At 38.3% G+C, this 23,353-nt stretch overlaps 1 protein-coding gene across 15 annotated transcripts in view; it reads left to right on the forward strand.

Annotated features, from left to right (window-relative positions):
• BBS9 (Bardet-Biedl syndrome 9) overlaps positions 1-23,353 on the forward strand; it is a 481,107-nt gene that overhangs the window by 357,628 nt on the left and 100,126 nt on the right. The gene's annotated exons all lie outside the window — the stretch shown is intronic.

A 23,353-nucleotide genomic window follows, 5' to 3' on the forward strand; every position in this document is an offset into this window, starting at 1 on the left:
TAGTATGATATTTGTTATATAATGTTGATTTAATTAAGCAAACATCTAAAATATTAACCCATTCTTGTAAACTTGTGTACATATCTATACATGTGTAGCTAGTCTCAGAAAGAATTGTCTAAAAAGATATTTCTCAAAATATTAGTAATGGCTCTCTCAAGGTAGCGTAATCTGAGTGAACCACCCCCCCTTTTCAATCTAGTGGAGGTCTGTTTCAGTAATCTAGAGGTGATTTGAGGAGGATATTGATGATTGGAATAGAAGGAGAAAATAAATATGGGGAGATGTTTTGAAGGGAAAATTTAAAGTACTTGGGGGTCTTAATAAAGTAGATTAAGGAGGAGATGTGAGTTAAATATGATGTTGAGGTTTTGAGCCTGTTGGCATTGTTAATAGCAAAGTTGGGAGGGATATGTACCCTGCAGGTTGGGACACTGTTCATTGGAATTTTGACTTATTAATATCAATACCTTGAATTATTATGTAAATATGTGAAGCAGCATCTGGAGTAGTAGCTAATAGTGAACTGGATCAGGTGAAAAGGTTGGAGTAAGCAGAGGCTGGCAGTAGGCTGTGATTTTTCTATCACAGAATTCAGCATTCTTGAAAAAACAAATGTCTTCTCAATTCTCATATTTTCTTGTAGAGAATGAACATGTATCATTTGTCCTCATTTTAAAGACTGAAAAATTAAGAGTTAGGGAAACGGAGAAACTTCCAATACTTACTGAGTGGCCGGTGGAGTGGGGATGGGGGTTCTTCTTCCTGTCTGTTGACTTCTGTGTTGCCTTGGATGGTAGAAAAAGTCTATTAGTGATGCTTATGTACCCCATTATGACTGGTCTTTGGGTTGTAGCTTTCTTCTTTTTTTTAAAAATCCAGATAAAAAGGGGCTCTGTTTCCCAAAGCCATGGTGGCCTATTTTTAAAGTTTAACTGATGACATAGATGAGATGCCATGAAGGATGACTCAAAATAGCAAATATAATTGTATAATTGAGACAAAAAGGGATATCCTGGAAATAATATTATGTTTAGCTGTAAGTTTTAGAGCTTCTAATTATACTGGTCTTTTCCCTCCTCTAATTACTAATTTTAGAAAATGTTTCTTTCAATTTAAGACTTAGTCAGTCTTAAATTTGTCTACTGAAACTATGCTAGAAACCACACTATTTCCAGTTCAGTTGAAATTACATGGTATTAAACCTGTATCTTTCCAGATTCTATAGACTTTGGCAGAAATGTTGGGATTTAAAGCATTAGTGCTTCTGTGGCTTTCAGAGGTTAAGACCCTCTTGTTGTTTGGGCCATACACACTTTACCATTTAGTTTCTAGATTGTTCTGGAATGGAAATGGCATTTGTTCATTTCCTTTGGATAAAAGCATGCTATTTATCCCTATTTAAATGTGGATTGGAACTTCCCTGATGGCTCAATTGGTAAAGAATCCCCCTGTAATGCAGGAAACACAAGAGATGTGGGTTTGATCCCTGGGTCAGGAAGATCCCCTGGAGAAGGAAATAGCAACCCACTCCAGTATCTTGCCCAGGTAATCCCATGGACAGAGGATCCTGGTGTGCTACAGTCCAAAGTCCAAAGGGTTGCAAAGAGTCAGACAGGACTAAGCATGGACACAATTTGGTCATTTGATCAAAGGTGGATTTAGTAAGCCAGATTCTGTATTGAAATCAAGGGAAGGGGAAGTTACACATTTTAATCTTGTAGCTTGAGTTAGTCATGAATTCTAAATGCAGAATAAACACCTATATTTTCATCTGAGGAATAGCTTAAACATAGACTGAAATGTTTGATAACTTGTCTTAAAATAATTTGGTCTTTGACCTTGAGCAGAAAAATCCTTACATTCTATAAAGAGAAGTAGTTGCATTCTCTATTGATCTGGCCCAAGATAGAAAAACTGGGCACCCATTTTGACCTTTGGAGTCAGCAAACGCAAATCTGATTTGATTCATTATGTCCTTCTATAATTGAATTAATTGAATTTTCTAGAAATTTCTTTCTTTTACCTTTTGCTTTTTTAACATGGCTGTCTTCATTAGTCTATGAAAACATGGTGTCATTGGCCTATGAAAAGAGTCACCTCTATGCCTTCATTGGCACATATATCTTACCTGGAGTAACCTCCAGTTTTCTTTGACAGGATTAATTTAGGTTCTCCAACCTTTAGTGTGGGCTTCCCTGGTGGCTCAAATGGTAAAGAATTTGCCTGCAATTCAGGGGACCCTGGTTTCATCCCTGGGTTGGGAAAATCCCCTGGAGAAGGGAACGACTATCCACTCCAATATTCTTGCCTGGGCTTCCCCGGTGGCTCAGATGGTAAAGAATCCACCTGCAGTGTGGGAGACTTGGGTTTGATCCTTGGGTTAGGAAGGTTCCCTGGAGAAGGGAACCTTCTGGAGAAGGTTCCCGGTTCCTGCCTGGAGAATTCCATGGACAGAGGAGCCTGGCAGGCTACAGTCCATGGGGTCACAAAGAGTTGGACATGACTGACTGACTAAGACTTTCACTGCTTTTTTTCACAACCCTTTAGTGAGTCTTTACTAAGAACTCCAGTCTTCATTTATTAAGCCCATCAGCATCATTCCTAGGAGACACTTTGAAGTTTACCACTGAATTCAGTACTGTGTGATTATTTCCTTTAATTTAATAGATGCTAATTTGATCTCAGCATAAGCTTTTTGCTGAGTGTCACCTTCAGATTTTCTAAGAGAAGAACCTTCTTTTTGCGGCAAAGTGTCAGACACATAGTAAATGATCAATATTACTGGCATTAATATTAAGATGGAGGAAAAAACTCTGAAATAAGACTTGTTGGACTGAGACTTAAATATTTGCTAAGGTTGATTTAACTGAATTGAGACTATTTTTATTGCCTGGCACAAATCACTTAAATTTAGTGAGAAGTTATTGTTAATCAGTTGAATCAGCCCAGTTAGTACTCAGAAAAATATATAGAGGAGTAAGTTACATCAAATTAGATTTCTCAGCAAGTCTCAAAGAGTTTGCATTGAGATATATAAAAAATATTCTTTCATTGCTATACATGGATCACAGAGTTGATTTATTTCTAAATAATAGAAAGTTGGGATCACAACCATTTAAAAGATTCTTAATGTCTTAAAGAAACATAGGACACCTTTTTCTTGTTTGTTGATTGCTTATTTAGTTTTGTTACTGGTTGATTTTTCAATAGCAGTTTGACTTTCCTAATACTGAGATCTGAGAGGAATTTTTCTCCTTAGTCTTTATAAAGTGGATATGATGCAATATAGGGGAGAGCAACCTTGATACGAGGGGGAAGATTTAGTCAAAGTAGCTGAATACATTCCTATCCAAAATTAAATAGTTGATCAGGTCTGAACCTTAAGAAGGCCATTGACTCATTTTACCCAAACTGTTGAGTTTTGCCAGTTCTTTGCTGCAGTGGAGATAGCCATTGGAAAAAAGATGGATTCATTCATTGACTGAATCCAGTGCCTGATGACTCATGTAATTCTTATGACCACACAACGGTGGGTTGAAGCCTGGTTTCCTAACTTTAGAAATTAATCTTTTTTATGCTCTTTTGGGGAGGGGTATGGGTATGGCAGGGGAACAACCAAAGTGATCTCTGTCTTTTCCAAGATTTAGGGACATAATTTAACCTTGCAGTTCAAGACTCTCTGCCAAAGTTGAGTCTGGGACAGAATATTTTTTTCTCTCAGTCTAAATCATCTAGGCTAAATCATTTTTTAGCTTACAATCAGGAGCAATCTTAAAGGTACTGTCACAGCTCCTCAAATTCATAATATTCAAGTGGGCTATAAATGATCTCCTCTTGGATAGATGTGTCGGGGCAGCCTCAGAGAGGGCCCCTGGGAAAGGAAGTGCTGAATTGAGAGAGCCGCCATCAGAAAATCTCCCAGTCAGCTGCGTCATGAGGTGCTCCTGAGAAAAACCTGTGAAGAAATGAAACTTGTTTAAGTCAGATTCTGTTTTTAGTGCACTTAGAGAGTTGCTGAACATAAAAAGGATTCTGTTAAGAATCATTTCTTTAAAGTGAATAAAATCCTCCAATGTTGCATGATTTCATGTTTTTATATATTTAAGGATCCTTGCCTAACTTTTGAATGAGCGGATTTTAAGGCATAGGTTTGTTCCAGAATTATGAAGTTTGTGAAACAAAGATTCCATTCTTCCCTCACCCAATTTAGAAACCAACTTCTTCTTATTGTTATTGTTGTTTGGATAGATACTGAAAAATATTCTAGTTTTTTCCCTCCAGTAATTTCCCTCATTGTACAGCAAGCTCATTGCCTCTTCAGAGGTAGCTGTGGTAGCCATTTAGGCAAAAAGGAATTCTCAGGAAAAGTCTTTTTTTTTCTCTCTACTTTTCTCCAGCTGCTTGAGGTTGGGGCTGATACTCACAGGGACTCTCACCAACCAAGGAAACATGATTCATTATCTTAGCCAGTAATGTCTTTTTTGAATACAAATTGAGTTTGTGATTTGTTGGGTAGTTTCTTAGCCTGTGTCTCCATCATTTGAATCTCCCAAATGAATGACTATATTTTATTTTAGATATTAAAATTTAATACCAGTGTTATAGAAAGAAAATATACCTTTTATACAATTTTTTGGTATTGAAAATCCTTTGATCCTCACCTTGTGACTACTGAATGTCTTCTCTACTCCTGTATAATCTGGCAAATCTTTACTCTTAAATAATATTCTTTAAGGCCAGATGCCAAGGATTCACTGTAATTCATTGGTATCTGCATTTCTTAAACAGTAATCTGTTCCAGATGCTATTTTTTCTGCAGATAAGCTACTGATTTTATATTCATTCCTTGTAAATTAGTTGAATAGTAGGCCTTAGTTTGGAGAATATTAATTAACTACATTTTGAGATGTTAAGTTGCTTATTCTTCTAGTATAATGATGGGTAATATTTATATTTCATCTCATTGTTTACTAAAAACTTGTACGTACATTATTTTAATTGGCCCCTATAATAACTCTGTGAGGAAAGTTACTATTACTTTGCTACTTTTACATTAGGAAAATGAGAATTGCCGAGAAAAATAGAATGACTTCCTTGAACTAAACAGCAAAACTGGGATCCAAACTGTTAAGTCAAAGGCCTGTCTTCTTTCTTCCACATCAAGCAATCTTTAGATAGATTTTTGCTGCTAAAAGAAGTGGTCTGGGCCATTTCCTTTTCTTTTTTATCCCATGCCCACAGTTTTATCCCCTTCATCCCAGTAACTCTGGCCAGAATAGCCAGATGTTGTGTCTTGGTGTCTGCCTTTTATGAATTGGTTTGTTCTCAATTCATATTAGGAGACACCTTATGCCCAACCTGAGAAAGGGTTAGGGTTGAGGCTCAGGTTCTCCTATAAGGATAACATCTCCCCTTGATGTCCCAATATCACTGCTGGTGATCACAGGGAAAATAATCATTAATATCAGAGATGTGATAGATTGTAAACTATACATGAAATCAACAGTACAAATTATAAAATTGTGACTATGAGGAAAATGACTAAATTTCTGAGAAAATAGAAAATCCAAACAAAGCCAGACTATAATTCTGTTTTATGGCGAGACCTACCACTACCAACTTCAACATTCCCTCCTTCCTCCACCTGTGGCCTTTGAATCAATTTCTGGTTATGCAGCATCTATATTTCTCCCTTTTGTGCCATCCCATCTTCTTGAGTGCTTGGACCAAATTCACTTCCCCTTCCTAACTTGTTCCTTGCAGGTTAATAGTGGCATGTTTTAAATCCTCTATGCCTTCAGAATAAAACCTAAGGCTTAGAGTTCTGAGTTTAATACACTTTTAAACCTGCCATGTGACCTTGGCATTTTGCATTTTTGTAGGTGCTTGCTCTGCTTTACTTGGGAGACTGTTGTGAATAGTTAATGAGACAGTGTAGATAAAATCCTTAAAAGCAAGATATGAATGTGCCCTGGTTGTAATCCTGACCTTCTGTGTGGTTTTAGTCAACTCACTGAACCTCTCTGGCCTTAGCACTTTATATATAATATATAAAATAAGGGGCTTAAACTAGATGATTTTGAAGGCCTTTTCAGATTCGATTCAGTTGAATTCAGATGAATATATTGAATATTTACAGCGTCATGAACTTTAAATAAGAATGTAGTCTTTGTTCTTGAAGAACATATAATCTAGGATATGGAGACATGTAAATAAATCACTGTTGGCTGGCCAAAAAGATGAACTTTGTGGTCTTATGATCTAGGCCACAATTTTGATTCTATAATTGCTAAATTCTTCTACTATAGGTCTTATTAATTTTAGGGTTTATCGGACCTCTAGATAAGTAGTTTCATATTTTGGAATGGAGTTTGCTTGGTTTTTCACAGAACATTACTACTGATTGATAATATATGTGAGTGGTAAGTGTATCTGAGTTACCTTATAACATTCAGGATAAACGTCTTTAGATCAATACAATCAATACAACCAAAATTCCCATAACAATAAACTATTGAAAAACCTTTGGTCTAGAACATCATGGAAGACCTTGTGGATATTCCTAGATAAGATTTCCCTTCTTGAAAGGAATTAAATTTGACTGAGAGAAGAGTCAGCTAGTGTAAGACCAGTTTAGCGCTTTGGCCCCAACCCACACCCCTCTTTTTTTAAAAAGAATCTGACTCTAACTGTTTGTTGCTGAAATTGACTTAGAGATTTGCTTTTTCAGTAAGTAGAAGGAAAACTTGATTATTTACTACCTGATCAAAGTAGTGTTGATGACCAAGACCTTGCTACTGTTCCTATCTCTGTTCAAGCAAAAACTGTCATAAAACCAGATAAATAATCTAACTGTTCTGCATATAGGTAAAATAAAATGTGACTGGTCAACTTCTCATTCTCAGATTCCTCCCAGAATGGATTTCTATCATCCTAGAAGTTTGATGGTGAGAAGTTTCCCAATAATGTATATAATCTTTTATAAAATTATTTTTAATCATCAAATCATAATTTTTCTAAAGATTGCTAAACCTAACTTTTCTTTGGTGTCCTTAGTAGACTTAAAATGATGGCTGTTGGATAGAACAATAGAGACCTGAAACAAAGAGCTATTTCCCTAGGGTTCCCAAGCGAAACTGTAATCTCTCCCTCTCCCATCACTCATGCATGCCTCTAAAGTGCCAAGATGGCATTCTATTCCCAGATTAAAAGTTTCTTGGCTGGATGATTTGATGTGATATCTGTTATTTAACCTATAATCATCTCATTATCACATTTTTGGATATTAATTCCAAAAATTTTGACAAAAAGTGTCTGTGTGAATCAGTTACTGGTGTGATGATAATCTTTTTCTTTTGTTATTCTCTGAAAATGGGTTCAGATTTCCGGTAAATGGATTCTACTTGAGGGACTCTGACTTAAACTCTGACACTTGTTTGGTTTAGTTAAATAAACTAGAAAGTGAGTTATGTTTTAAAACCAGCTTGTAACCCATACCTGTCTTGGCAGATAATATCTTCCTTGTATAGTCTATTTCAGCTACTTAGAAGAAACAAAAAGTATGTGTTGGACTTAGAGGGACATCTATTTGTTTTGTTTTAATAAAAAAAATAATGTTGGTCAGATGTTTAGTCAGGGAACACCGAATAATACTAATATTGCTACTTCAGCTCTGTTGAGTGCTTACTGTGTGCTAGGTGTCAGGACAAACACATTTATGTTATGTCTCATTTATTCTCTACAGCAAGTGCCCCTTTTTCACAGAGGAGAGAACTGAAGTGTAAAGAGACTAAGGGGCGCTCTTAGGGTCAAACTATGGTGAGGGATGGGCCAGGACCAGAGCCTCCATTCGGTCATTTGTAGTGCAGCTGACTTCTACTTTGCCATTCCTGTTGTAGTGTTTATGTGTTTGTTTGTTTTTTAAAGTTCATGATTATTGCAGGGATCACAAACTCAAATGAGTACAGGGCTAGGCAGGTAACAGATGTAGATGGAAGACAGTAAAGAGTGATGTTCAGGAATCATGAGTGCTTTTCTGAGCCAAAGACATTCAAACATTCAAATGTGGATTTGTTTAAAAGAAGGACAAAGGAATCTGTGGGCTCTTCGCCCTCAGAAAGTCATCTCTCTTGGTTGCGGGGGAGCTCATTTATAGATTTTTCTCTTATTAACCTGATAATCATCCCTGGTGGCAGGCTACAGTCCATGACATCGCAGAGTTGAAAACGACTGAGCAACTCATACACATCTAGCATAGAATGGTGTGTGTGTGTGCACGTGTGCATGTCTAAGGATGTGATATGCTGAGAAATACTTGGGCTTTGGAAGTTTTAAACAGTCCTGGTTTGAATATAGGAACTGCTCTGTGACTTTGAACAAATTATTTAACTTCTCTGAACCTTGTTTCCTTCATCAGTCAAAGATAATAATTTCCTAGAGGAGTTATTGAAAGGTTTAATAAAGTAATAATATACATAGAGTTCTCAGGATTGTGCCTGGAACATACTGAACACACAGTAAGCAGCAGCTGTTGTTTTTATTAATATATTTATTTTTATTGCTGGACTGTTAGTTCTTTGCAGGCAGCTCTTAAGTCATATACTATATATCCCCATCACTTAGCACAGACTTGACACTGCACACTACCTTTGCCAATTTGGTCATGCACAACTCTTAAATTCTTTTCAGTAAGTAATTATCGCCATCAAAATACTTGAGATGAACAAGAATGAGCTATTTCCCTACAACCTTTCTTCCTCATTATAGTGAAAGTAAGCTCATATACAATTTTACCACATATGAATATATTTATTAAATAAACTTTTAAATGCATGGAATAACTCATTCATTCTGCAGGCGTGGGGAAGGCTCATCTTTGTATCTTTTAGATAGTAGAATATCACCTTCCTGGAAAGGTTCACTTGAGGCAGATAAGACAGTAATCCAAAGCAGGATCCGTTTATCCATTTATCCTCACAATGGGAATCAGACAGCTAGAAATCTTCTGCTTCAAAGGCAAGACACAGGATCATTTAGGCTCAAGACTTTGGACCATATCCCTTCAGGGTCTTCCTGGATTCCTATATTCTGTTCATGCACAGAAGAGTATGCTGTTGCTGCTGCTGCTAAGTTGCTTCAGTCGTGTCCGACTCTGTGTGACCCCATAGACGGCAGCCCACCAGGCTCCCCTGTCCCTGGGATACTCCAGGCAAGAATACTGGAGTGGGTTGCCATTTCCTTCTCCAATGCATGAAAGTGAAAAGTGAAAGTGAAGTCTCTCAGTCGTGTCCAACTCATAGCAACCCGATATATTGCAGCCTACCAGTCTCCTCCATCCATGGGATTTTCCAGGCAAGAGGACTGGAGTGGGTTGCCACTGCCTTCTCTGAAAGAAGAGTATGAGTGTAAAAATATTCAGCTAATTTACTAATCTTAAATACTATTCATTTTGTCAATGTATCTAATTTAGCATCCATAATACTGATTATCAAACCTTTGATTGCACTAATCAAAACTCATTTCTGACATTCATTTATGGTAATTAAAAAGTCTGCAGTGTTTCTAGAGACACCAGTAACCCAAATGTTTATGGTAGACCCCTCTGACTTGTGGGCTTTGCTTCTGATTGAGATGATTATTTTGAGCCCAAATCCAGACTCTTGAGCCACAGTTCTCAATCAGGGTGATTTTGCTACCAAAGAGACATTTGGCAATGTCTGGAGACATATTTGCTTGTTACAGCTAGAGGAAGCGTGCTATTGACATCTAATGTGTAGAGTCCATGGATGCTACTCTCCCTGTATCAAAGAATCATCTGGCCCAAATATCATTAATGAGGAGGTTGAGAAACTCTGCTCTAGAGTGTAGCTTAAGCTGATTCACATGCTCTCATCCCATGACCTTGTCTATGATGCTGTATTTTAAAGTTAAATTACAGACTTTATAACACTTACCACATAAATTGAGCAGTAAAGACTTGAACAAATTTAGTAATTTATTGTAATATAACATTAATACTAATGTGTAGAAGGTATGAAGTCAGAGCCTAGTTATTTATTACCTGTGACAGACCCAGTAAATAACAAAGCCTATAAAAACTTTTTTTAAATGGTAAGTTTTGTTTTTTTTTTCACCTACATAGGGATGGACTTTCATTGCCAAGGTAGTATTCCTGTAGATTGCCATCTTAATGGACACTCTTGTGTGACTGAGATATTGGGCATTTAATTGACTCCAGTACAACCAACGTGCATTGAGTGCCTGCTGTGAACCAGAGACACACTTTTGGGAAGGGTACAGCAAACCATAAATTAGTCTCTGATCTGAAGGAGTTTACAGAAAAGTAGATGTCAGGGACAACGTTATCTTCAGCAAGGCCACTTGCAATTCTAATGTCCCCATAGCCTATGATTGTAGTCATGCCCGCAGTTTACCTTCGTTTCACTTCGTATGAAACCAGGCAGCTCCTTTCATTGCCTTTGGTCTTATTTCCATGTTGTTTGAGCCATCTAGACATCTGTGAGTCTTGTTAAAGTACTACCAGATAGTAGTGGTAAAACTGTGTATTTTATCTCAAAAAAAGCAAAAATAATTTAAATACACAAGTATTCCAAAGAAATAGACTCTTTGAAAAAGCAGATGTTTTAAAAGAAGATTCATAGAAAAAACTCAATAGTTTCACTGTATTGTGAACATGTTGTGTTCACTTCTCAAATTCTGGAACCAAGGAAATGATCAATAGCATCATTGGCACTGTTGGGGTCTCCAGTCTTTCTTTTTGCCTTTGGGTGGATCATCAGCATGTCTTAATCGATCACACTTACTAATGTGTCCTAGCATTTCCTAAGGAATGCTCTTACAACACCTGCCAACTGTTCATCTATCCATCATTTCCCCTCATGGGAGATAGTACTCAAGGCTGTGTGGGTGGCTACATAATTACTGACATGTCCGCATGTAAGAATGTGGCCTGAAACATGCTAAACTTAGGAACTATTCAGATCAGACCTCATGGATGTTGTTTTTGGACAGTGATAGCTGTGGCATTCTTCAGAGTTTCTAAAATGAGCTCTGACATTGCCAGCCATAGATTCCAGCTTTAACAGGGATCTGTTCAATGAGTGGTCTGGAGAGCATTCATTCTTTTTACAACTTGAGTTCATTAATTATTATTTTTCAAATTGAGGTTTCACTTGGCTATAAGTAGATAATTTTATGGAAAGGGGTAAAAATTTGGTCAGCTGGTGTGGAGGGGGGTGGTACAAATGGTAATCAAGTTTGAGATCAGTTCTAGTTTTAGCATTATATTAGCCAAGCATTAGAATTAGTTTCCCTTCAGCTGATTAAGTTACATGTCTATTCGCTAAAAAAACTTTGCAGAAATAGCAAAATTTGTCTCTATGTCACTTATAAATGATTTATTGTCTCTTTTATTTAACATTTTTATGTATCAATGGTATGTATTTTAAAAGTCCCAGCCAAAGTCTATATTCTAGCACGGTCTACCTTTTATATTCTTCTGGGCAGATCATTAAAAAAGAAAAAAAGAGGGGTGGGGGAGGAGTGGTTCTACAGTACGTAGTATAAAGAAATTTCTCAGGAATAATTTGCTTTTCTAAAACCAGTTTTATATGAATTCTCAAGGCATTTGCAAGTGTAGATTGGTGTCAAGGAACATTATAATCCTAAACCAGAAAAACCATCATGGCTTCAAAGAGTCACAAAGATCATAGCTTGCTGTTCCAAAGCATAGGTGATGTAGGCAATTAATAGGCCTCTTTTTATTAAGATAAATAACTTGTGCAACTGAAGTTTTTGTACTGAATGGATACACTTTCTCCGTTGTTTTAATAGCTATCCAAAATGGTAGCATGGTTATAAATGTATTCTAATCCTGGACGTGGTTTAGAAGTTTCAGCTAAATGCATGTTATAGGGAAAACTTAGGTTTTTATTTCATGTGAGGTACAATAGAATGTAATCCAGTCCCCCATCCTATTTATACAAAATAACATAGTAGCAAAAGTAGCTAAGCATTAGATTCTTGCTATGCCTCTAAAGTAAAAACCCAGAGTTCTCTTTTATCTAGTTCAAGGTTTAGCACATACACTACTGTAGTGCGTTTAGATCGTCTCTTCAGTTTGAACCTTATTTCATTGTTTTTGGTAGAAGGATAATTCTTTTTGGATAGAAATTGGATCTTTTCAGCCAAAGTATAAGTTTAGACCTGGTAAACTTTTTCTTCTTCCTTATTGCCTCTGCCATGTTGGAGTCCACAGCAAATGCCACCATGAGTAACAGTTGAGTAGGAAGCATGCCCTATTTCTTGCCTGCTTCCAAGTCTCTCCTAGATTTAGAATGTGTTTCTAACCAAAGGGCAGCCATGTGAGGAATAAATTCATTTCACCAGTCATTAGAGCTGTCTGTAGCTTGGTGTTAGGCAGCTGTGGCTAAGGTGAACTGGAGAGATTTTTTTTTTAAGTAGATGACAGATATATTTAGGTAGGTCTGTTGTTTCCATGTGATGTCACTTGAGTTCTGTTCACATTGGGAGCCTGACAGTGCCTGATTGAGTGTGTCTAGGATTTAAGAGGTAGTTTAGTATGGCTCCTAGTTGTGCTGGATTTTTAGGTGGACTGATTTTGAGGTTCATAAGTTCAACCAGCATTTACGGGACACCCACTGTGTACTGAGTATTGGAAAATTGAAGGCAAGTTGGAGATTTATCATTTGCTCTTTTTTATACTGGAATTTTCTGGGCCAAAGCTAAGTTTTGTTTTCTCTTTGCCTTCTCATAGTGTAACTAAATAAACATTTTATTCAAATCACCAATTTCTAGCATTTTCAGTAAGATACAAAGGAAAATCAAGCAATGTTTAGCTCTCTGATTAACAAGCCTCAGAGGATTTCTAGAGAACAAGTCATATCAGGCAAAGTTGAGTGTCTGTGTGTGTGTATTTTAATAGAATTGCTCTGGAAATCAAAAAGGGAATCTAATACATGTAACTTACATAGCTAGTAGTAATGTATTGAAACAGGGTCTTATGACGTTTTATTTTGAAACTTGATTAAACTTGGCCACAGAATGAGCACTGTCCCGTTGAGTGACCACACAGAGCGGGCCAAGGGAACACTGCAGAGTGACCAACTGTCCCCCATCACTTTAGGTGGCGGTAATTGGGAGTGGGCCTCAAGTACCAGGAGAAAGTTCTTCCTTTCTCAATGTCATTGTTAATCTAACAGTAAAAGTAGAATTTACCAGGTGTTATTAAACTAAGAGAAGCCCTTAACGGTATGAAATGTTAAGAAATAGTAACCAGGAGTGTTATTTTATAGGTGAGCAAACTAAGTCTGAGAGAGTTACAGTAACTAGCCTGAGGTTGTATAACTAGTAAGTAAGCATTACCAAATGCTTACCATTAAGCATTACCAAATGGACATCACCAGATGGTCAACACAAAATCAGATTGATTATATTCTTTGCAGCCAAAGATGGAGAAGCTCTATGCAGTCAACAAAAACAAGGCCAGGAGCTGACTGTGGCTCAGATCATGAACTCCTTATTGCCAAATTCAGACTGAAATTGAAGAAAGTAGGGAAAACCACTAGACCATTTAGGTATGACCTAAATCAAATCCCTTATGATTATACAGTGGAAGTGAGAAATAGATTTAAGGGCCTAGATCTGATAGATAGAGTGCCTGATGAACTATGGACTGAGATTCGTGACATTGTACAGGAGACAGGGATCAAGACCATCCCCATGGAAAAGAAATGCAAAAAAGCAAAATGGCTGTCTGGGGAGACCTTACAAATAGCTGTGAAAAGAAGAGAAGTGAAAAGCAAAGGAGAAAAGGAAAGATATAAGCATCTGAATGCAGAGTTCCAAAAATAGCAAGAAGAGATAAGAAAGCCTTCCTCAGCGATCAATGCAAAGAAATAGAGGAAAACAACAGAATGGGAAAGACTAGAGATCTTTTCAAGAAAATCAGAGATACCAAAGGAACATTTCATACAAAGATGGGCTCGATAAAGGACAGAAATGGTATGGACCTAACAGAAGCAGAAGATATTAAGAAGAGGTGGCAAGAATACACAGAAAAACTATACAAAAAAGATCTTCACGACCCAGATAATCACGATGGTGTGATTACTCACCTAGAGCCGGACATCCTGGAATGTGAAGTCAAGTGGGTCTTAGAAAGCATCACTACAAACAAAGCTAGTGGAGGTGATGGAATTCCAGTTGAGATATTTCAAATCCTAAAAGATGATGCTGTGAAAGTGCTGCACTCAATATGCCAGCCAATTTGGAAAACTCAGCAGTGGCCACAGGACTGGAAAAGGTCAGTTTTCATTCCAATCCCAAAGAAAGGCAATGTCAAAGAATGCTCAAACTACCACACAATTGCTCTCATCTCACACGCTAGTAAAGTAATTCTCAAAATTCTCCAAGCCAGGCTTCAGCAATATGTGAACCGTGAGCTTCCAGTTGTTCAAGCTGGTTTTAGAAAAGGCAGAGGAACCAGAGATCAAATTGCCAACATCCGCTGGATCATGGAAAAAGCAAGAGAGTTCCAGAAAAACATCTATTTCTGCTTTATTGACTATGCCAAAGCCTTTGACTGTATGGATCACAATAAACTGCGGAAAATTCTGAAAGAGATGGGAATACCAGACCACCTGACCTGGCTCTTGAGAAATCTGTATGCAGGTCAGGAAGCAACAGTTAGAACTGGACATGGAACAACAGACTGGTTCCAAATAGGAAAAGGAGTATGTCAAGGCTGTATATTGTCACCCTACTTATTTAACTTATATGCATCATGAGAAATGCTGGGCTGGAAGAAGCACAAGCTAGAATCAAGATTGCTGGGAGAAATATCAGTAATCTCAGATATGTAGATGACACCACCCTTATGGCAGAAAGGGAAGGGGAACTAAAAAGCCTCTTGATGAAAGTGAAAGTGGAGAGTGAAAAAGTTGGCTTAAAACTCAACTTTCAGAGAACGAAGATCATGGCATCTGGTCCCATCACTTCATGGGAAATAGATGGGGAAACAGTGGAAACAGTGTCAGACTTTAGTTTTTTGGGGGCTCCAAAATCACTGCAGGTGGTGACTGCAGGCATGAAATTAAAAGACACTTACTCCTTGGAAGAAAAGTTATGACCAAGCTAGACAGCATATTGAAAAGCAGAGACATTACTTTGCCAACAAAGGTCCGTCTAGTCAAGGCTATGGTTTTTCCAGTGGTCATGTATGGATGTGAAAGTTGGACTGTGAAGAAAGCTGAGCACTGAAGAATTGATGCTTTTGAACTGTGGTGTTGGAGAAGACTTTTGAGAATCCCTTGGACTGCAAGGAGATCCAACCAGTCCATTCTGAAGGAGAACAGCCCTGGGTGTTCTTTGGAAGGAATGATGCTAAAGCTGAAACTCCAGTACTTTCGCCAGCTCATGCGAAGAATTGACTCATTGGAAAAGACTCTGATGCTGGGACGATTAGGGCAGGAGGAGAAGGGGACGACAGAGGATGAGATGGCTGGATGGCATCACTGACTCGATGGACGTGAGTCTGAGTGAACTCTGGGAGTTGATGATGGACAGGGAGGCCTGGCGTGCTGTGATTCATGGGGTCGCAAAGAGTTGGACACGACTGAGCGACTGAACTGAACTGACTGAAGCATTACCAGCATTCAGGCTTAATTCTAATAGACTTCAAATTCATATGATCATCTGTCATCTAGAATATTGTTAAGCCCTAGTTGCATTAATACATCAAAATTGTTATGTTAATATAACATTAATATATCAAATATATTAATATATATCCTTTATATATTAAACTGTATCCATTAATGTATTAAAATTGTTTCTTAAATAAATGCCTTTATTTTTGTTAATTTATACCTTTTATGAATTATGCCTTTACAGTACTTTTAACTCATAATTTTTAATAGGTTTATTGAGATATAGTTTACATATATACACTTTTCCCAGTTAAAGTGAGTAACTTAATGATTTTTAGCATATTCAAGGGATTATACAGCTGTCACCACAGTCTATTTAGAACATTTTCATCCTCCCTAAAAGAAACTCCTCACCAATTAGCAGTTACTTGCCATTTCCTCCTGTCCACCTCCCACCCTCCAGCCCTAAGCAATGACCAACCTGCTGACTATGTTTATAGATTTGCTCATTCTGGACATTTCATATAAGTGGAATAATACAACATAAATAGTGTAAGATCGTCACACACAAAAAAGACTGGCTTTTTAAACTCAGCATAATATTTTTAAGATTTATCCATATAGTGAAGTGAAGTGAAGTCACTCAGTCCTGTCCAACTTTTTGCGACCCCATGGACTGTAGCCTACCACGCTCCTCTGTCCATGGGATTTTCCAGGCAAGAGTACTGGAGTGGGTTGCCATTTCCTATCCATATAGTAGCATGTGTAAATACTCCTTTTCTTTTTATGCCTGAATAATAGTCCATTATACTGATATGCCACATTTAATTTATTTACTTATCAGTTGATGGACATTTGGTTTGCTTCTTTCTTTGGGCTCTTATAAATAATGCTTCTACAAATATTTGTGAACAAGTTTTTTTAGTGGACATATATTTTCAGCTCTCTTGGGCATAAACCTAAAAGTGGCATTGCTAGGTCATAGAGTAACTCAGTGTTTAATTTTTGAGGAACTGCCAATTGCTTTCCAGGGTGACTGTATCATATTGCCACTAGTAAGATATGAGGGTTCCTGTTTCTCCACATCCTTGCCAATGCTCAGTATTGCTCATCTTTTTACTTCTCTCATTTAATTCTCATAATCCTATGAATTAGTCGAAGAAAAATATTCTTGCTGATATTTTATAGATGTGTGTGTACTTTGCTCAGTCATGTCCAACTTTTGCAATCCCATGGCCAGGCTCTTCTGTCCATATAGTTTTCCAGTCAAGAATCCTGGAGTGGGTTGCCATTTCCTACTCAATTTTATAGATAAAAGCTGCAAATCAATAACTATTCAATGAGAAGCTCAGAATGTGTACAAATAGAGGGGAAGAAGTGAATCGATAAATGGGGCAGAAGCATGGATAGTTCAAAATAAATTATCCAAAAGTAATTTAAAAGTTTTTGCATCTTACACAGCTATGATGGGTGTGAGAGATCATATTTCCCACCCCTCCGTTTTAAAAGTGATGAAACTAGAGCCCCAGAAAGGGAAGTACGTTGAACACTGACCTAAGCTGTTTAGTAGGGAAGCCAGGACTAGAAGCTCTGTCTTCTTGGCTCCCAGGCCATTGCCTATTCCAGCACAACCTATTGCATTCTGCCCTGGGGGATGTATAAACTCATCCATATCATAGGAACTCCATTTTCCTAACTCGTTCATCCATGCCGACCTCTTATTAAAATAAGCCTATCTTAATTCGTAGAGGTTATTGAAGGGCCAGCGAAGCTGAAACCTCCCATTGGGAAACTTCTGATAGAATTTCTTCCACATATTGCCTATGATGCAACTGACGTGCAGGCAGAAAGTGAACGTAGGCAGTGTTACTTGGTGACGTTTGTTGGGTCAGATTGCTTGGGTGTGAATTCTGGCTCCCTCACTTAATAACTGCTTGACCTTTTTTGTAATTCTGTCTCCTTAGTTTTTTAAATGAGGATAGGTAGTGCTAGTGGTAAAAAAAAAAAAAAAAAAAAAAAAAAAACCACCTGCCTGCCAATCCAGCAGACTTAAGAGGGACAAGTTCGATCCCTGAGTCAGGAAGATTCCCTGAAGGAGGGCATGGCAACCCATTCCAGTATTCTTGACTGGAGAATCCCATGGACAGAGGAGACTGGCATGCTACAAGTCCATAGGGTCACACAGAGTCAGACATGACTGCAGAAACTTAGCACACACACATGCAGTACTAGTATCTACCTTACAGAATTGTTCTGAGAGTGAAATGAGAGAATCCCTGTAAAGAGATTTAGCACAGTGCCTGGCTCCTGAAGACCCTCACTCAATGTTGACAATTATTATTACATACCATCGACTTGCTCAGACTACTGAAAACATTGTACTATATGATTTATAGAAAATCAATCCATCATTCCTTTTTAAAAATAACTTCCCTAAAGGAACAGGCCTAGAAAATAGCTGTTTTCTAAAGTCTTCATAATTTTTGAGTTATATGGAATATGATTAAATTCCCTTTGTTAAGAGAAAAAAACGTACCGTGTTAACTTCCCATCCTTTACACTGTGTGAACTGATTTCCTTTATACTATAACTTTGGGCAGAAGGCAACCTGGAAATTTCAACCTATGTTAAAAGCCCCAATAATGGGAAATCCTAACTAAAGTACATGTGTGTATGCTAAATCACTTCAGTTGTGTCTGATTCTTTGCAACCCTATGAACTATAGCCTGCCAGGCTCCTCTGTCCATGGGATTCTCCAGGCAAGAATACTGGAGTGCATTGCCATGCCCTTCTCCAGGGCATCTTCCTGACCCAGGGATTGAACCTGTGTCTCCTGCATTGGCAAGTGAATTCTTTACCACTAGTGCTACCTGGGAATCCCACATATACTGTTACTGCTGCGATGGATTAGTAGTGTGTTTCCTCATGTCTTTATTTGATTATCGGAATAAGAACCCACTGGATTATTTTGTGGAACCAACTGTATACATTTGCATACCAGTGCAGAAAAAAGGTCATCCAATGGGGAATCCAAAGATAGGATTAATATCCCTGCCTTTCCTGCCCTGGTTCATGACCACAGGCAGTGTGCTCCTCTCAATATTAAGTTCATCAGAGCTCTAAGCTTCTGTTTCCTCATCTGGGATGGGATCAGTGATTTTGATCTCAGAGGGTAGTTATGAGGACCAAATGATAACCTGAGTATAACAGCACTAGCCTGGTGCCTGACCCACAGTTGAGGTTCAGTAAATGACAGCTAAATAGCAGTGTAACGGGGTTCTATATGCCACACATGAGATTTGGAGGCAGATTTGATGGTAAGTTTAGGTGAAGAAATTGGACAAGTCTGTGTTCACATAGTATGATTCATGTCTACTCTGCTGTTGCTGCTGCTGCTTTCCTGTAACCAATTTTAGAGCCTATCTTGGCAGCTAAAAGTATTTGGGATTAATTTCACACTCACTTTATGAGTTGAGCGTTTTCCTGCAAGCAGCTCCCTGGACCTCTGCCTCATTACTTTGGCATCAACTGATATGGCAGTTGGACAGAGATGTCCTTTGGGGTCTCCATTTTATTTGGAATCCGTCAATTTGAAAAAGCAAAACAAAGGCCATCAACACATTGTGCTTGAAATCATTAGCGTTCATTGTTTCCTAAACCCCTTCCTTTCTGTAGTTCTGTTGAACACCAGGGAGCACACATCTTGTACAGCCAGTGATGGGTCCTGAAAAATCACTCTCCCTCAAATGTAAGCCCCAGCAGCTGGTTGGCCTCATTTCTCAGTTCCAGGTGAGCTGCAAGATCCTCTAGGCCCTGGTCAGACAGATCTAAATCTTGGTGGGTCTAGTTTTTCCATCCCCTTTTACTACGTTAATTCTGCTAAATTCATTTGGCTCTTGTGGAGCACAAAGTAAACTTGGCTGTTACGTGTAAGACTAAATTGAGAACATGGAGATCTGTTTAGTATTTCATGCTGGCCAGCAGGTCAGGAAGATTTTCCTTGGGGGTAATTTACATAAGGAATTGTTTATCCCATCTCTTTCCAATTTCTGTGACCATTTGGGGATAGCAGACTCTTTCCACAATGGCACAGAAATATATCCAGTGAGACTGAAATGTAGAGAAACGATGCTTCTCTGGGATTGATGTATTTTGGGTCTTGCTCAGGAAAGATCCTGTGGCTTGGGCTGCTGTCTCACTGAGAAGTCATTCTTCCACCACAGCTGTGTTTAGCAAGTTGGGTGGGTCCACGAACTGACATGCTGTTACACTTAGTAAGAATTTCCCTTGATAGTAAGGAACGTGCATAAAAGCCTCACTTAAGTCCCAGCAAATGCCCTAAATGTTTGCTGCGATCCAGTGGCTACTTGGTGCACTGTCTCATGAGATAATGCCCACACTCAGAATACTGTGTGGCTTCCCAGTACCTGCACACTCTTCTCCTTGATATTTTGCTTCCTCTGCGACAGTTGCCCAGATGATCTTCTTTATCTCATCAAATGCTCTTCCCAAACTGGAATATTTGTTCCTTGCTAAACAAGCAGCCTCTACATTTGTGTTTTAATGCATTTGCTCAGGTTGTTTCCTTTACTTTTATCCAATATCTGTTCTTGAGGACAAATTTCAGGCACGTCTTCTCAGTGGTATGCCAGTAACTATTTAACAACTGGCTGTCTGCGAGGAGCAGGGTGGGTGGGAAGCCTAACTTTATAACATTTGTTGATTTGCATGTTGTAAATACTTCCACCAAGGCTGATTTCTAGAGTGAGGTCACTGAATATGGAGTGGGAAAGAAATGGGCATTAATCCCCACCCCCTGCCATTGCTGAGTGTATCCAACATACAAATGCAATCGACATAAATAATCTCAAGGGCCTAGATAATAAATAGTAAAATAATTAGAAAGTAATGCATTTTGACTATTACTTTTGTTTTCCTGTAACTTACTAAAGTTTCTATAATTTAATTTTTAGTAATGGCCATGTTTAACACCTGGCTCACAAAATTCCTGAAAATTGAATAATCAGTCCTTTCTCCCGAACCTATAGGGCTGGCTGAGCCCAGTCCAGTTGGTGCCTGATTCTTCTCCTGTCTTTTGCTTCCCAAGGCCCTCCACATTCGCTGGTAGTTAGGCACTTCTCTGAACCTATAAGGTGCTTCAGATCTCATGCAGACTTGAGAGTCTCCAACTTTGAATGCAAGTCTCTCATTTACTACATGATGGTCAAACTGACTACTTAAATTGCACTTCTCAGTGCAAAATGAAAATGCAGGGCCCTTGTTAAATGGCAGAAGAAAGTGCTGTTAAAATAGCTACTAAGATATAAAGATCTTTCCTTTCTTCAGTGGTTTCTCACACCTTCTGGTGGTGTTTTGAGTTTCTATTTAATGTCATTCCAAGTAAGAAAAAATTAAAATTTTAAATTGTTAGCATGAATTTTACGAGGAATCATTATATTGTGCGATGGCAGTTTAAAATGCAAATATAACAGCATTTAACTCTCTGAGTCAATGAGCATATCTCCTCTGATCATGTGCATGCTCCATTATCCTATGGACTTCACTTACAAAGCACAAATTCAAAAATAAAATGTTTAAGAATTTTAAGACAGAGACAGCAGGGACTTAAACCAAGCATGGAGCCCTTCTAAGCACAGGCGCAGTAGGCACATCCTTTGTACAGTATTGGGCACATTCCTTACATCTGCTGAGCTTCAGGGGCCTCATCCATAAAATGGAGATCTTGCCAACTAAGTCTCAGTGGAGACGTGAGGATTGAAGGCACTGATACCTGTGTGGCACAGAGCAGGTTGCTTGGCATACAGCTCATGTTAAATTAATTGGAGGGATTGTTTTTAATGTAATAATCATAACATTAGTGGCATTCTCCTCCTTAATAGTCTACTGGGCCTTCCCTATGTTGTCAGTGTTTGCCTCCTTCACCTGTTTTAATTTCCTTTCTCCATTATAAACTCTTTGAAGATGGAGTTCTATATGTTGCCATTGAATTCCCTGCAGCACTTCCTGCAGATTCTTGCATATGCCTGGCACTCAGGAGGTGTTTATCACCTTGATCTTTGTGTGATTTGGACTTATTGACAGAAAGCATCTGTATCCTAATATTGATATGATGGTGCCCACAATGAAGCTTCATTAGTGCCATTCACAAGAAGAAAAAGAAATTAGACTCTGACAGCAGTTCATTGTAATCCTGGTGAAGGTGGGGGAAGCAGATGACTCCAGGTGTTTTGGTTTAAGGAAAGTGGCCTCTGCATCTCTTTGCAGGGACTTCTTGAAGTAATGGGGAAGGGATGAGTTCCAAGCCTCGTTTGAATTAAAGAGGCCCCAGGGATATTAACTCTAGCCCACAGTAATCTGTCCCTTAGCTAGCTTTTTTCGCACTTACTTTCTGTTCTGCACAATTAGGACGTTATTGCTGGAATGCTTTCCACTAATTGGTTGTGTATGTATGTTTTCTGTCCAACAAATTATAAGATCCTCATGGGTTATAGAATATCATGTACTTTCAAAAGGCAATGAAAAGTAGCACAGTAGTAGGCACCCAGTAAGCAGTGTGCTTTATTGTTAGTGCTGACCTTGGTCCAAACTCCCAGGGCTCTCTAGAGAGCTGAATGTGATGTGTGACTGCCTTTCCTAACTCCTGCAAGCCCTCAACCAAGTAGCAAAGAATCCTGGTTTGTCTGGCTTTGTCAAGCAAGGGCCTTCGGGGTGCTTTGTCTTTCTCTAACCTACATCTCTTTTCCAGTGCCTCACAGATGCTCTAAGGACTGTCCCCCTCTAGCCTTTCTCCTACATGGAATTTGGGAGACCACACAGCTGCAGACTGTGTTTGTCTGAATGATGATTTTTTTTTTTTTTTTTAAATAGGCCCTTTGGGCCAGTGTCAGTAAGCCATGAAATATCACCAAATGGGTCATCTACATTAGACTTCTGAAACTCATCTGAGCTCTAGTCCCTTGAGCTGATGGGGACTTGTAGAAAGGAGCTTACAATTACCTTGGCTTTTGCTATTCCTGTTATGGGGGCTGTCAGACAACTTGAGCCTCTGGGCCAGTCAGTTCATTTCTTTTAATGAGCACAAAATTCACCAAGACATTAAAATAAAATAAAACACCAATGGGCAGTCTTCAGTGTTCTATCCAATTGTTACTTTAGTTCTTTTTTCCACAGGATTATTCAAGAGGATGAAGAAGAAAAAAAAGCCAATTCTATCCACTCCTGCCAATTTTATCCTAAGTAGATTTGGCATTGTAAAGCTAACACACCCCGAACACTTTTTTTTTTTCTTTCAGGTCCCTGTGGGCTGGTACCTGACATTTGTGTTAAAAATGACATTGCTTGACTGGTCAAATGTTTGAAAATTGTCTACTTTTTAAATATAATCAAGAAATATTGGCTATTCTAACACCATGTAACATATAAAAAGTAATAGAGGAAGACAGTTACTTTCTGAAAAGGGTAAAATGAAGTTATTATTTTAAATCCCAAGGTAAATGCAGCTACTCTGATAAGAATTTTTTAAATTGATCAGTCTCAGTCACTAGTAATAAACACAATAATAACTGTATTAGAGGCTTCTTATATTATCATGTACTATTATCATACACTGTAGAAAGTGAATTGATGTTGAGGTAGACACT

Source organism: Bos grunniens, chromosome 4 (genome assembly GCF_055505025.1).
Source record: "Bos grunniens cultivar Pamir isolate PY7600 chromosome 4, Bosgru_T2T1.0, whole genome shotgun sequence".
NCBI classification, from domain to species: domain Eukaryota; kingdom Metazoa; phylum Chordata; class Mammalia; order Artiodactyla; family Bovidae; genus Bos; species Bos grunniens.